We start from the raw sequence: 13,408 nt of genomic DNA, 5'->3' as shown, positions 1-13,408 counted from the left end.
GCATGACTTCAGACAGGGCGCCCGTGTGCTAAGATAAACACGGCCCAGCCCTTTACACAAACACTGTGGGGAGGTTGGGCTGAGCAGTCAGAAAAGGCAACTAGACAGAGAGGGGGATGCGGAGTACAGGCCAGGGACTTGAATCTCCATCTGCTGTGCAGCTAGGACGACTAACGTGCCCTCTCTGGGCCTTGGGTTCCTTAACCTTAAAATGGGAATTTGGCTGGAATCATTCCTATCACCCCTGAAAAAAAATGGAACCCAATCACCATTCCTATGTAAAGTGTCCTGAGTCAGGGTTCTACTGGTTGGTCGGTTTTGGATTGTCTTATTCTGCGTTGGGCCATAGGAGCGTAGAATAAAGCTCACCATACTCAGTTCTTGGCACACAGTTATCATCCATCTGTGCAAAGACTGTTCATGCTGGACATTATTTTATTTTCCCTCCCCTCTATTCTACACTTTCAATCCCCCTCTCCTCAGTAGGCTCCCACCCGAATGCACTTGATATCTGTTCTTAGATGCGTGTGTGTAGATATGTGTGTATTTATCCTTGTAAAACAGGTAGCATTGTTTTGAAGGTGTATTTGTAATTCACGTAATTTATAGCATTCCTATGAATCCCCTTCTGTGTCTTCACTCGCCACCCTGTGTGTGTATTTTTTTTTTTAAAGATTTTATTTATTTATTTGACAGAGAGATTACAAGCAGGCAGAGAGAGAGGAGGAAGCAGGCTCCCCGCTGAGCAGAGAGCCCGATGCGGGGCTCGATCCCAGGACTCTGAGATCATGACCTGAGCCGAAGGCAGCGGCTTAACCCACTGAGCCACCCAGGCGCCCTGTGTGTATTTTTTTTTAAGACTTTATTTATTTATTGGACAGAGAAAGACACAGCGAGAAAGGGAACACAAGAAGGAGGAGTGGGAGAGGGAGAAGCAGGCCTCCCGCTGAGCAGGAAGTGGGCGGGCTCAGTCCCAGGAGCCTGAGATCATGACCTGAGCTGAAGGCAGACACTTTACAACTGAGCCACCCAGGCACCCCTACACCCTGTTTTTGTTGTTGTTGTTGTTTTGTTTTTATGATCTCTCCATGTTGCTGTGTGTATATGTAGCTTTTAATTCTTTTTTTTTTAAGATTAAAAAAAATTTTATTTATTTGACAGAGAAAGAGAGAGCACAAGCAGGTGGAGTGGCAAGCAGAGAGAGAGAGGCAGAAGCAGGCTCCCTGATGAGGAAGGAGCCCAGTGTGGGGCTTGGTCCCAGGACCCTAAGACCACAACCTGAGCCCAAGGCAGCTGCCCAACCAACTGAGCCACCCAGGCACCCCTAGCTTCTTAATTCTTACTAATGCACAGACGTTGTTCTCCTTTCCCCTGTTGACAGACACTGTTGTTACTCACATGTCTTGTTACCCCACACTGCATCCCAGCAAACGTTTTCATATGCATCTACTTAAGGAGCCCAGAGAGAGGGTTTCAGGAACTGCTACCTCATACAGTCTATGTAGTAGTCGCCATCCCTCGGGGAGGGGACCGAGCAGACAGCTACACAGCACTGGAGACGCAGAGCCCAGGATGATTCTGCAGAAGGAAGAGCATGGCTTGGCCACCTTGTCTGGCATGGGCTCTAGGTTCTATTCTCCAGGGAAGGCACATCTTTCATTGATGGACTCCAGTTTTGAGAGCCACGTATCTATCCCCTTGCTCCACAGCCTGCACAATGGTTTGATTGTGATTGAAGTCGATTTAATTTACCAGTTAATTGTCTTCTCTTGTCCCAAACTCTAAATTCCTCAAGGGTAGGCCCACTGCTTTTCTCACACATGGCAGTAGCGAACACAGACGCTACCCGGCTGTGAGGGAACTTGGGTGGTAAGGAACAGGAGCGAAGCCTTGGCAAGGCTGGGACTGAGGCACAGGATTTAAAAAGATCTTGTGTCAACTCTATTCAAATAAAAAAATTACAATTAAATTAAACTTGGGGGTGCCTGGCTGGCTCAGTCAGTAAAGCAGGCGACTCTTGATCTCAGGGTTGTGAGTTTGAGCCCTAGACGGGGTATGGAGATGACGTAAAAATAAAATCTTCAAAAAAACTAGATTAAAATTTAAAAATTTAAGAAGGCCTCATCCTTTAGCTGCTGACAGAATGAACACGATCTGAGATTAAGGGTTTCCCTTGCCTTGTTCTATATCCCGCTCATTCTTTTTTTGTGGTAATTTTATTTATTTATTTGAGAAAGAGAGAGCACACGAGCGGGGTGGGGGGGGCAGGTGGAGAGAGAGAATCTCAAGCAGACCTGTCCGCCAAGAACAGGGCCCAACCACGGGGGTCTCAATCCCAGGACCCTGAGATCCTGACCTGAGCCAAAGTCAAAAGTTGGACGCTTGACCAACTAAGCCACCCAGACACCCCTGACCTCAGATATTTTTGCCTTAGAAAAGCTTTTGGCCTCAAACTTAGCAACTGATGTAGTACCTTCCTCTCCTTCTTCTGTCTTTCCTTTCTGTGTGCCCGACACAGTGCTAGGATCTGGCCTAGAGAAATTGTGACAGTCACTGCCCAGTAGGGGAGGGGGCATGAAAATAATCATAAGGCAGAGAGATGAGTTTGAAAATAAGGACAAGTCCCCACCTGGGACATTGGAGGCAGAGAAGGATGGAGGAGGTGATGGTTGGGGTAGAATTTTGTCAGGAAGGCAGGAGGTGAAGGGGGTCTGAGCGGGGGCCCCATTTGCAAACGCCTGAATCAGAGCAATGCTGCGTGGTCAGGGGCTTGTGCGTGTCTGTTTCCAGAGCGTGAGGTTCAAGGCAAGGAGGCCAGGCGGTGAGTCTGGGGAGCAGGGAGGTGAGGCTGCAGGAAAAAGGGAGACCAAGGAGGTATGAAGCTCAGGGAGGTCACGTGGATTGTATCCTGGGGGACAACAATTTATCAACGAATTGCAAGCAGGAGAGAGCCAGACTAAATCTGCACTTTAGAAGACCACACATTTGCACCACTAAACGCATGTCCCTGGGGGTCCAGAGAAGAGCTGAGGCATCTGGGGTAAACAGAAAGAGCCTGAGAAATGCCTCCCTTATGGAATAGGGGTCCCCAGCCCAGTAAAGCAAAGCATGCCAGCAAAGTTGTTTTCCAGAAGCCAGAAAGGCCACTGGGCAAACTTCAGCCTTGCCCAGAAGATGAAGGACATGTCCCTGCCCCACCTAGACCCTAGGAAAGGCCATCCAGTGTCCCCGGTTGTCTCCATTCTGAGCAGGGAGAGGACCGGCTGACATGGCCCCAGGCAGGGGCAGCTCCATGATGCTGGGAGGGCACTTTCTCTTTATCCCAGGCTCATAGGCTATGGAGGGAGGCTGTTTCTTTCCTCTTTCCTGAAACTAAAACTTAAAACGCAGCCTTTTAAATCCGTAAGACCATCCTGTCTCTGCCATACTGAGGAAGCCTCATTACTTGAGAGAGGAATAATTATCTTTCTGCATACTTCCAACCTTTGCTTTGCTGAAAAGACATTCTCATTTCCTCTCCACCCATTTCCCAAACTGGACTTTCAGGCTCGGGGGTTCTCTGGGAAAGTTTTTGGGGGTGTCTTTGCCTTTAGGTCCTTATTCTCCTCTCCTCACAACCGAACCACCCCCCCGACAGCTCCCATTGGTTTGTTCATTCCCTTTGAATCTCTTCTTTGTCCCCTGACATCAGATCCCTTGCCAGGTGGCCAAGTTGAAAACCCGGCGCAGCCTCTGCTGTTCCTCCTTCCCCACTGCCCTCCAGCTTCCAGAAGCAGGTGCCTCAGACAATGCCCTGCCAGATCCCCTCTAAAGGCCGTGAAATCTCTCCAACTAGGAAAACCCCAGGCTACAGCCAGCTTCCTGGCAGAAGCAAGCTCCCCATGCTAAGAAACGGTGCCAAAACTTGGTCTGTAATGTCATTTCAACACTGGTGACACTCACTTCCCTCTTGCAGCCCTCAAGCACCTTCGGGCCCGTCCTGAAGGAAGTCTGAGTTTCCTCAGTCTCTTAACGCACCCAGGACCTGGGGATGTGTTTCAGCCCAGCTTGGCTACAGGGACACACAGCAGTGGCTCTCCTCTTAGGGAGATCTCAAAGTCACCAGGGAGCTGATTTTTAATAATAAAGCAATCATAAATTCAGTTTTGTTTTTGTTTGAGTTTGTACACCCAACATGGGGCTTGAACTCACTACCCGGGGATCAAGCCCCGCAAGGTCTACTGACTGAGCCAGCTGGGCACCCCCTCAGTTTTGTTTTTGTTTTTGTTTTACCGAAAGTTCAACTGTGACACCTAGGCTAATCCCAGTTCTTCTCTTCCTCCTCTTCTCCCTCACTTCCTACTCTGTCTGGCTGCAGGTGAACCTCAGGAAGGCTCGGTGGGGTGCCAATATCAGCAGAAGTTCTCCAGGGGGCTCCAGTGTGAGACCAGGTCTGCAAAATGCCACCGTATCGTGTATTGTGAGTGCACTGTTTGCACTAGGAGCGCGCTGGGTCATTTAGATGTTAAATCCTGGCCTGTGTTTCCAGGCAGTGAAGGCCTGGGAAAGTGGATGGGGAAAAAAGGACGTGGTTGCTTGGGGTTGGGGGGCAATCTGTGTCCATGGAACCCAGCGAGCTATTTGGCCCATTGGTCAATGGAACCTTTGACCTCATTCCTCAGGGCCCTAAATACTCGAAGCCTAGATCTTCTTCTCTGTCTTTGAATTCAACTCTTTTGCTACGGTTGAGGCCAGGTTTTTTATTTCCCGGGTCTGCCCGCAGCCCCTGTAGGCCAGCAAGAGAGGAGGAGGGCAGAAAGGAGGAGGTTGTAGCGTGGCTATTTGGGATTCTCGGGGAGAAGAGATGGGAGTTGCCTTATGCCTCGGTAGTTTGCTTTTGTTGTAGTTTGTTTTTTTTTTTTGCGGTTTTTTTTGTTTGCTTCTTTTGTTTTGTTCTTACTTCAAACATCATGCTAGACAAAGTATACAGGGCAAAGTAAGAGTTGCCCTCCCTCTGGACCAGCCCCCAAGCCAATCCTGTCCCTGGCGCCCGCCGTGGTTGGGCGGGGGGCACTGGAAGCCGCGCATGCTCCGGCCGTCCCCCTGCGCGTGCCCACAGTCTGCACGCGGAGCCACTGCGCATGTGGGGTCCCGCTCCGGGCCTGGCCCACCGCCACCTCTGCCGTCTCTGCGCCGCCTCCTGCACAGTCAGGGAGAACTAGCAGCCGGGCACTGGGCTCTCGGGCAGGTGAGTAATCCAGCGGTTTTTCCTGCCTTGCGGTGGGTGAGGTCACCTCTTTGGTGCCAGGGCAGGAGGGAAGAGAGTGAGTCACAGCACTGTTCTCCTTATTTGTCCAGCGGGCGACTAGCCCAGGTCACGTCAGTGAAGGGTCTAGGAAGGATGAGCCACTTTATTTACCTGAGTGAGTCTCTGTGCATTTGGGTTTCTTCTCAACTGAGTTCCTGGGGCAACGCAAGGCAGATCAGGGGCATGGAAAGGGCACTAGACTCCGAGTGCATCCATCAGTGAACAGCTAATTGTTGGGGTCCCTCTCCTGTTCAGAGGGATGTAGTGGGCATGAGAGATTGGTCACAGCCAGATAGGAAATAGGACAGGGTGAGCAGGACCGTTCCTGGAAGGGGAGCTGGGGGCAGCTCTCTTCTCGCAGAGAAGCCGCCATGTGACCTGGGACGAGGTGCAGACTTCACTTTCCTCCAGTGCACAGTGAAGGTGTTGGACCAGGTCACCTCTCTCGCCTCCTCTCTGTAGAGAGAGCCCACAGGAAGTTCAAGCACCCTGTTCTATGACTATGTCTTCCCAGAATCCCTCTTCTGTGGTTGCAGCCTCTAGCAAGGGAGATCTTTGTTAAAATCCTTCATCAAACAATGGTCAAAGGTCTAGAAAGCACAGAACAGCAGGAAGAGGAACCCAGCCTCGAAACCAATGCATTCTGTGCAAGTTCAAATTGACTTTGTGCCCTCTGGGCCTTTGCTGAGAGCCCAGGTGGGAGGAAGGGCAGGTGGTTCCCCAGAATTTGAAAGCCCTGAACAGCTGGGCTCACGAAGCCATAAACCACCGGGCAGGGCAGAGCCGAGACACCCGGGGAGGGAGGAGGAGGAAGGCGGCTGTGAAACAGAGGGTGGCAGAAGCCTGCTGGCCCTGGGGGACCAAAGCCCCCAGCTGCAGCGCACCCACCGCTGATGAGCCTGCCTGTTGCATCTCAGCTGCACTGAGTAAATCCCCTAGGCACGGCTCTGCTACTAACAGGACCAGCAGATCTGGTTTTCCCAGTGCTCTCGGGGCCGAAAGGGGAACTGAGTTCAAGTTCCACCAAGAAAATCCTGCTCTGCTGAGAGGACCAGTTTAGCCCCTGAGAACCAGAGGTGGGAAGGAGTGGAGAGGAGCTTTACCTACCTCTCCCCCAAAGGACAGTGACTCATACAGTTTTTCTTTTTTTTAAATTTACAGGTTAGTGTGTCACTTAAAAAGTGGGCACAGCGCCCCAGGGGCCTGGGACCCAGGGTTCTTGGAGACTCCAGCAGGTGTCATGAACTTCCACCCATGCATGAGGTTCTCCTGTCTTGGCCAGATAGGAATCGCATGCACCTGAAAACACAATAGAGGCAGTGCCTATATTTTAGCGGGGAGGGGGGCTCCCTGGAAACCTCCTCTCCTGTCTGATTCACACTCATCTGTGGTGCAGCAGGCTTAGGAACCGTGAATGACGTATTAGTGCAAGGAAAGCAAGCCGGTCAAAGAGACTCATACATCATGGCTCCTGTAACACACAATTATTCATGCCATTGAGGCTTGTGATTCTTCTCAGGGAACCAGGACGGCCACAGACAGAGGCTGCTTGGGGGGCGGGGGGTTGAAACAGAACAAAGAGGTTGACAACACTAAACCTCACCACCTTTGGTCTCTGAACCTGGGACTTGCCATGGCAGGAACGCTCTGGGTGAGAAGGTCTGTAGACCTAGAGCAGGGCCCTTGCTCAGAGGCTGTGAGCGAACCTTCCCCATTTTGTACTTTTCTAAGGAGGGGTGGGTGAGGGAAGTGGAAGGGGGAGGGGGCAAAGGGGAAGAAGGGACAGCAGTGACCTCCAGACATCTGTCATTTCCCTGCCCAAGGCCAGGACTCTTGGGAATTCGCCTGACCCCACCGATGTCAGGGCTCTAGTGGCTTCCCGTGTGTGTGTGTGTGTGTGTGTGTATAAGCGTGTAAGCTGCATGGAGTGTGCGTTTCTGCCAGTCATTCTCATTCCAATGACAGAACGCAGGGCATGGGGTGGTGGTGTGACACCAACAGACACAACCGTGCTCTGGGAGCTTGATCAGGTTTTCAGAGACGGGCAGAGAGGCTTCTTCACACGACCTCTCCTTCCTGCCGTCCCTTGAGACCGCTCTCACTTACTGTGGGATGACGAATGGTGGGTGCTGTTTAGGGCTGGGGTGCCAGGGACATCTCAACGGCCTGCAGACTCCCACTGTGACCAGAGGTGGGAGGGATCTCAGAGGGGTAGCTGGTGGGCACTGGGATGTCCAGCGCTTGCATTCTGCCTGGAGCTAAGCGCAGAGGCTCTGGCAGAGAGGTTTACCCATTGTGAAAGTTCCCAAATCAGTCCTTCCCGATTCTACCCTAAACCTCTTCACCCTTGCAGTTCTGCCCCCTTGAGCTCCTTTAGCAAAATCCTTTCCTAAAGCTGAGGTCAGAGAGATACCTGGGTGAGGGCAAATGAAGGCGGGGGGTGCAGGTGAGGGACATGAAAGACCCTTCTGTTTCCGTCATTAACTGGACCCCCCCTCCACCCTACCCCACCAGCCCAGTGTCCAGGCAAAGCCAACTGGCATGGGCCTGGAACTGGCCAACTGCCTCCCCGCTCCCGCCGGCTGCCTGAAGACCTCTCTCAGGCTTGAGGGCCCATTTCAAGGGTCACTGGCTCTGGGAAAGCCGACCTGACTTGCACTGGGGCAGAGATGACCCAGCTCTCTTTCATGCTGCTTCTCCCAACAGCAGAACACACCCCCATGCTTGCCGTCACTCAGATGACACAATCTCTTTTTATGTCCCTCTTGTACACTGTTGGTGTCTTGTACTTCTTTGTGTCCCTGGCACTTAGCTCAGTGGGCTTTTTGTGTGAGGAAGTCTGCAAACAAGAGCTGTAGTGGGAGGAGCAATGGCTTCGAGCCCGGAGATGCCGCTGTGTCGTTCTCTGGTTGCATGTGTCTGGGAGAATCGGGGAACCTTTGAGAGCCTCGCCTGGTAAGTGGAGACATGCCCATCTTGGGATTATGAGGAAAGTTAAGTCGAATGATGTTACGTACAGCAATACAACACTGTAATTGAGGGCCAACCCCATGACAGGCACTGTGACCAGCCCGAGAAATCGAATGTCAAGTAAGAGGCGGGCATGGATGGACCTCGAGGAACACACCTGCATGGGAGGGTCCCCAGCTGGTGCTCGGGACACAGTACTATGTTCAGTACATGCCAGTGAAGGGCTGGGCTCGGGAAGACAAAGCTGACCCAGGAGACCAATAGAACTGACGGCTGGGGGGGCTTGTGGCAGAAAGCCCAAAGGACAGCAGCCAGCCAGCAAGATGCTGCTTTTTCTCCTCCCAACAGCCCAAGAAAGCACTTCCTTGGAGTTAGGGAAAGGACTGGAGACTTCTCCGTTTTACAATTAAAAGAAATTATATGATATTAAAGAACTACTTCCCCGGCCTTCTAGAAAGGACTAAAGGTAGGTTCTTCTTGCAGCTAAAAAACATTAAGAAATATTCCTAGAAAGGGCACCTGGGTGGCTTAGATGGTTGAGTGTCTGACTCTTAATTTCAGCTCAGATCATGATCTCAGGGACCTGGGATCGAGCCCTGCATCAGGCTCTGTGCTCAGTGTGGAGTTTGCTTGTCCCTCTCCCTCTGTTCCTTCTCCCCTCTCTCTCTCTCTCTCTCTCTTTCTTGCAAATAAATAAATAAATAAAGTTTTTAAAAATCTAAAAAAAAAAAAAAGAAAGAAAGATTCCTGGGAAAACTTTGGCCTGAGGTTCAGAACCATGTAGCAATGCTCTAAGCATTTGCTGGTGGCAACTTAAACATATATTAAAAAAATGAAATAAAATATTTCCACATCAGTCAAGCATTGTTAGATTCACAAGGAGAGTGAGAAAAATATTACCATGTTCCTGGTCCTAAGGTTTTTACTCTGGCCTTTATTTATTTTTTTAACATTTTTTTTTTAAAGATTTTCTTTCTTTATTTGACAGACAGAGATCACAAGTAGGCAGAGAGGCAGGCAGAGAGGGAGGAGGGGAAGCAGGCTCCCTGCTGAATAGAGAGACCCATGCAGGGCTCCATGTGGGGTTCGTTGTGGGGCTTGATACTAGGACCCTGGGATCATGACCTGAGGCGAAGGCAGAGGCTTTAACCCACTGAGCCACCCAGGTGCCCCTTACTCTGGCCTTTAAAGGTTCACAGAGATTTCTTAGGTGCTTCAGGTTTGGTTTAAGTTTGAGGGTGACCCCTTGCAGCTGTACCCAGAGGAAGCTCGGGCTGCAAGGTATCATGTTTCTGAAAATGTCCTCAAGAGCCATCTCTGAGACATATTATCTTCCCAGACTAATCCCTCCCAGGGAGGAGGGATAGGAAATGAGGAGTCGTGATCTTACGGAAGCTGGACCGCTGTTGCTGAGAGATTACAGGAATCAAAGATTCAGAGCATTTGCAAAATCTCAAGTTGCTCCTATTCCCATCCTTCCAGTTTGAAGGGCCAGGCCTTTCCCGGTGGTCCTCAGGGAGATGGGGGTGGGGGATGGGTCAGAACCTCCCAGAAAGCTCTGTAAGAATGCATTTGCCTCCCCCCCAGCCTATTCTAAACCTCCACAGGTGGAAGGGTGGCAGGGATTAGCCAAGAAAGGACTCACTCTCCAACAGACTAATGACTTTCCACCATCTCCCAACCACCCCCCAAATTCATTTCTTATTTTTCAGAGAATGGGATCTGGAGTTTGCCAGAACTAGGTTTTAATCCACACCCACCATTTGCCTGTGGCTCATGTTCCTCACAGAAAACCCCCAAAGCTGGTGTGGCCCTGAGGAAGCTTTAGGGTGACCCAGGACCGAGGAGGTGCAAAACAGGACAGTCTGGGGCAAAGCCGACAAGCTGGTCGCCCTAGCAGCTTTCATTTTGCTGCGGGGGGAAAGAGGATGTGGCCTAAAGGGGGCCCGGGGTCAGCCATCTTGGATAAAGAAATGGTGCATTAAGGCATTTAAAACAGCAAATGATAGCAAATGTGATTCTGTTCCTCCCAGGGGCTCCAGAAGGGTGGATGGGGCCTGGCTGCTGGCCTGCTCAAGGGGAGAGCACTGGGGACAGGGAAGGAAGGTAGTTGGCCTGCTCTGAAGCATTTCTTTTCTTCCCTTTTTTCATTTAAATCACCACCTTCCAGGGAGGCTGCCTTGAGACCCCGGTCTGCTGGGGAAAGGAAAGAAAGAAGTAGAACAGCCACCACCCCCAAGGCCGGGAGCAGAGGAGAGCAGACTCTGGGGGCTGCCCACACGGGTGGGAAAAGGCAGCCCTCCTCCAGGGCAGAACCACACAAAGGCCCTATTTGTCCTGGCGTTTTCCTGCCTAAAGCCCAGTAGTCTGAAGCCCAATGTTCAGCCTGTGGAGTGGGGCCCAGCAGGCATGTGGGCAGGACCAAGGCCCCTGCCCCTGGGGGCGGCTGCTCCCTCACCTAACCTCTGGGCTTGCGCTCCTCACCCTCATCTCTTTGCCTCCCGATAAAGCAGTCCCTTCCTCCCTGACTCTCCAGTCTTTCTTTTCCACTTTCTTTTTCCTCCATCCCTGTGTCCTGATGAATAAAGCAAGATCTTGGCAGGTCCCTTGCCCTAGGCTTAGACCCTGCCACAGAAATTCTTCTTCTTCTTCTTCTTTTTTATTTTTTATTTTTAGATTTTATTTATTTATTATTTTTTACTATTATTATTCTTAAAGATTTTATTTATTTATTTGACAGAGAAAGAGACAGCAAGAGAGGAAGCACAAGCAGAGGGAGTGGCAGAGGGAGAAGCAGGCCTCCCTCCGAGCAGGGAGCCTGATGAGGGGCTCAATCCCAGAACCCTGAGATCATGACCTGAGTTGAAGGCAGAGGCTTAACAATTGAGTCGCCCAGGCGCCCCAAAGATTTTACTTATTTATTTGACAGAGAGAGAGAAAGAGAGAGCGAGCACACAAGCAGGGGGAGCAGCACCCCGAGGGAGAGGGAGAGGCAGGCTCCCTGCTGAGCAAGGAGCCTGACCTGGGTGGGACTCAAACCCAGGACCCTGGGGTCACGACCTGAACTGAAGGCAGACACTGAGCCACCCAGGTGCCTAACTCCCCCCAACCCTCCCTTTTTAGGATTTTATTTCCTGCCTCAGCAATTCTTTTTTTTTTTTTTTTTCTGCCTCAGCAATTCTTAAATGTTTAAGGGAAAGACAGACTTCCACACAGGAAATGTTAACTTTTATTCCTTCTCACGGGGCTTTGAGTCCCTCAAAGGTGGGCACTCAGTCTTCTTGTGGCCCACAGTCTCCTGAGCAGGAACAGAAATATGTGTGCAAAGAATATACATACACAAAAAGAGATTGTTGTTAAGAAGGGTGGCCTGTGATGACCCCTGAGCTGAGGGAGAAGGAGAGGAGTACTTCAAACTGCTAATTTTTGATGAATGCCTTCTCTTCAAAGTCGTGAGTGGGCAGGCCCTTTGGTCAAATGGAAGGTCCCGTCAGCTCCTTTGTCGTCCAAGTCACCTCAAGGGACGGGATTTGCAAGGAGGGCCTCCTCGCCTCCAGCACCTCAGAAAGTCCCATTCATCCAGGGAGCAAGATCAGGGAGATAAGAAGCAAAAAAGTGGGATGAAGGTTTAAGTTTAGATGAACTTTCTCTATCACTCCATCTAGCCAGCATCTGTGCTTTGTCTGTCCTGCCTCGGGAAAAGTTCGTTTGTACTCTAGAATCCTCAGGAGCTGACGAGGAGGAAGGAGCTAATTTTATTGAGCATCTACCACGTGCCAAGCACTTTACATAAACTATCACACCGATCATTTATAATTCATAAAAATCTAGTTGATGACATTACCCTTTTTGGACAGAATGAAGTTCTGTGATTCACCTAGGGGTGCCTGGCTGGGGGTAGGAGGAGCGTGTGGCTCTTGGTCTTGGGGTCTTGCATACGAGCCCCATGTTGCGTGTAGAAATTACCTACATAAATAAAAAATAAAACTGAATAATTCACCTCATTTACCCCTAAGAGAAGTAGAACCAGAAATTAGCTGACCCTCTGGTTCTTAAGCCTGTGACCCTCTTTTCCATTATATTATACTGCAGCGGTTACTTGTATAGAGAAGATAAAAGAGAGCAGGAAAGCAGAAGGATCTTTTAAAACTAGAACCATGTTGGTAAAGATGAAGGATTTGCACTGGGCTTTGGGCTCAACGCTGGCTTGTGAGATTTTAAACCAGTTCCCACGGAACAGTTCGAATCCCAATTATCCCTCAATTAGCTACGTTTACTTGCATGACTGAGATCATGATTTACACTCTTTAAGCCTATTTATAATATCAGCTTGTATTGCATCCTGAGCTAGTGAATTCTTTTGTTTACCACCTCCTCTAAAAGTAGTATTTGCTTTGATTTGTCCTACGACTTTTTCTAAGCTTCGAAGAAATACTTCTTCATTTGAGTATTCCAGAATGTTCTCCTGCTCTGAGATGTCTATAATCTCTTAGATTTCAAGAACATTCTTTCTTAGACTTTCATGTCTCAAACCGGAAGTTCCCTCCTCCTTGTCTCACCTCGCTGATTCTCTGGGCTCATCTAAATGCCACCCTTCCAGACCCTTTCAATGTGACTTTTTGTGCCAATAATATCTCAGGACAGTCTCCCTACTGTGGCATTTGAGTGAGCCTCTAGTTAATAAGATGCTCATGTCAACTTGGCTGATTTGTTGAGGGCCAGCTGGGCACACGATTTTAATAAGAAACCTTCTATTTCTCCTCTGCTCTTTGGGATAATCAGAAGAGAGAGCTCCAACAGGGCCATTCTTCCCCCAAGAAAGCCTTGATCACTTCCGCAGAGCGTGTGGGGGAGAGGGAGAAAATCCACTGAAATTCTCTTGCCACAAGGACTTTGTGAGGTCTGCTCACTGCTCAGTGACTTCCGTACATCACTCCCACCAGACAGTGTCAAATTCATGCTCCAAACAAATGACACATTTCTGCGTGTGTCAGAGCCTCAGTTCCCCTTAAATGTGGGACACTGTGAATGCCCAGGGGCTGCTGAGGATCAAGGGAGAATTGGTCTTTCCTTCTTTAATCTGGAGGGCAGTGTGGCCCTGTTGCTTAGAGTGGGCATTTCAAAGGGGTTGCAGAGCCTCCGGTGACACCC

Source organism: Lontra canadensis, unplaced genomic scaffold, assembly GCF_010015895.1.
Source record: "Lontra canadensis isolate GAN:19392208 unplaced genomic scaffold, GSC_riverotter_1.0 scaffold10, whole genome shotgun sequence".
NCBI lineage: Eukaryota > Metazoa > Chordata > Mammalia > Carnivora > Mustelidae > Lontra > Lontra canadensis.
Note: the sequence above shows the minus strand (reverse complement) of the source record.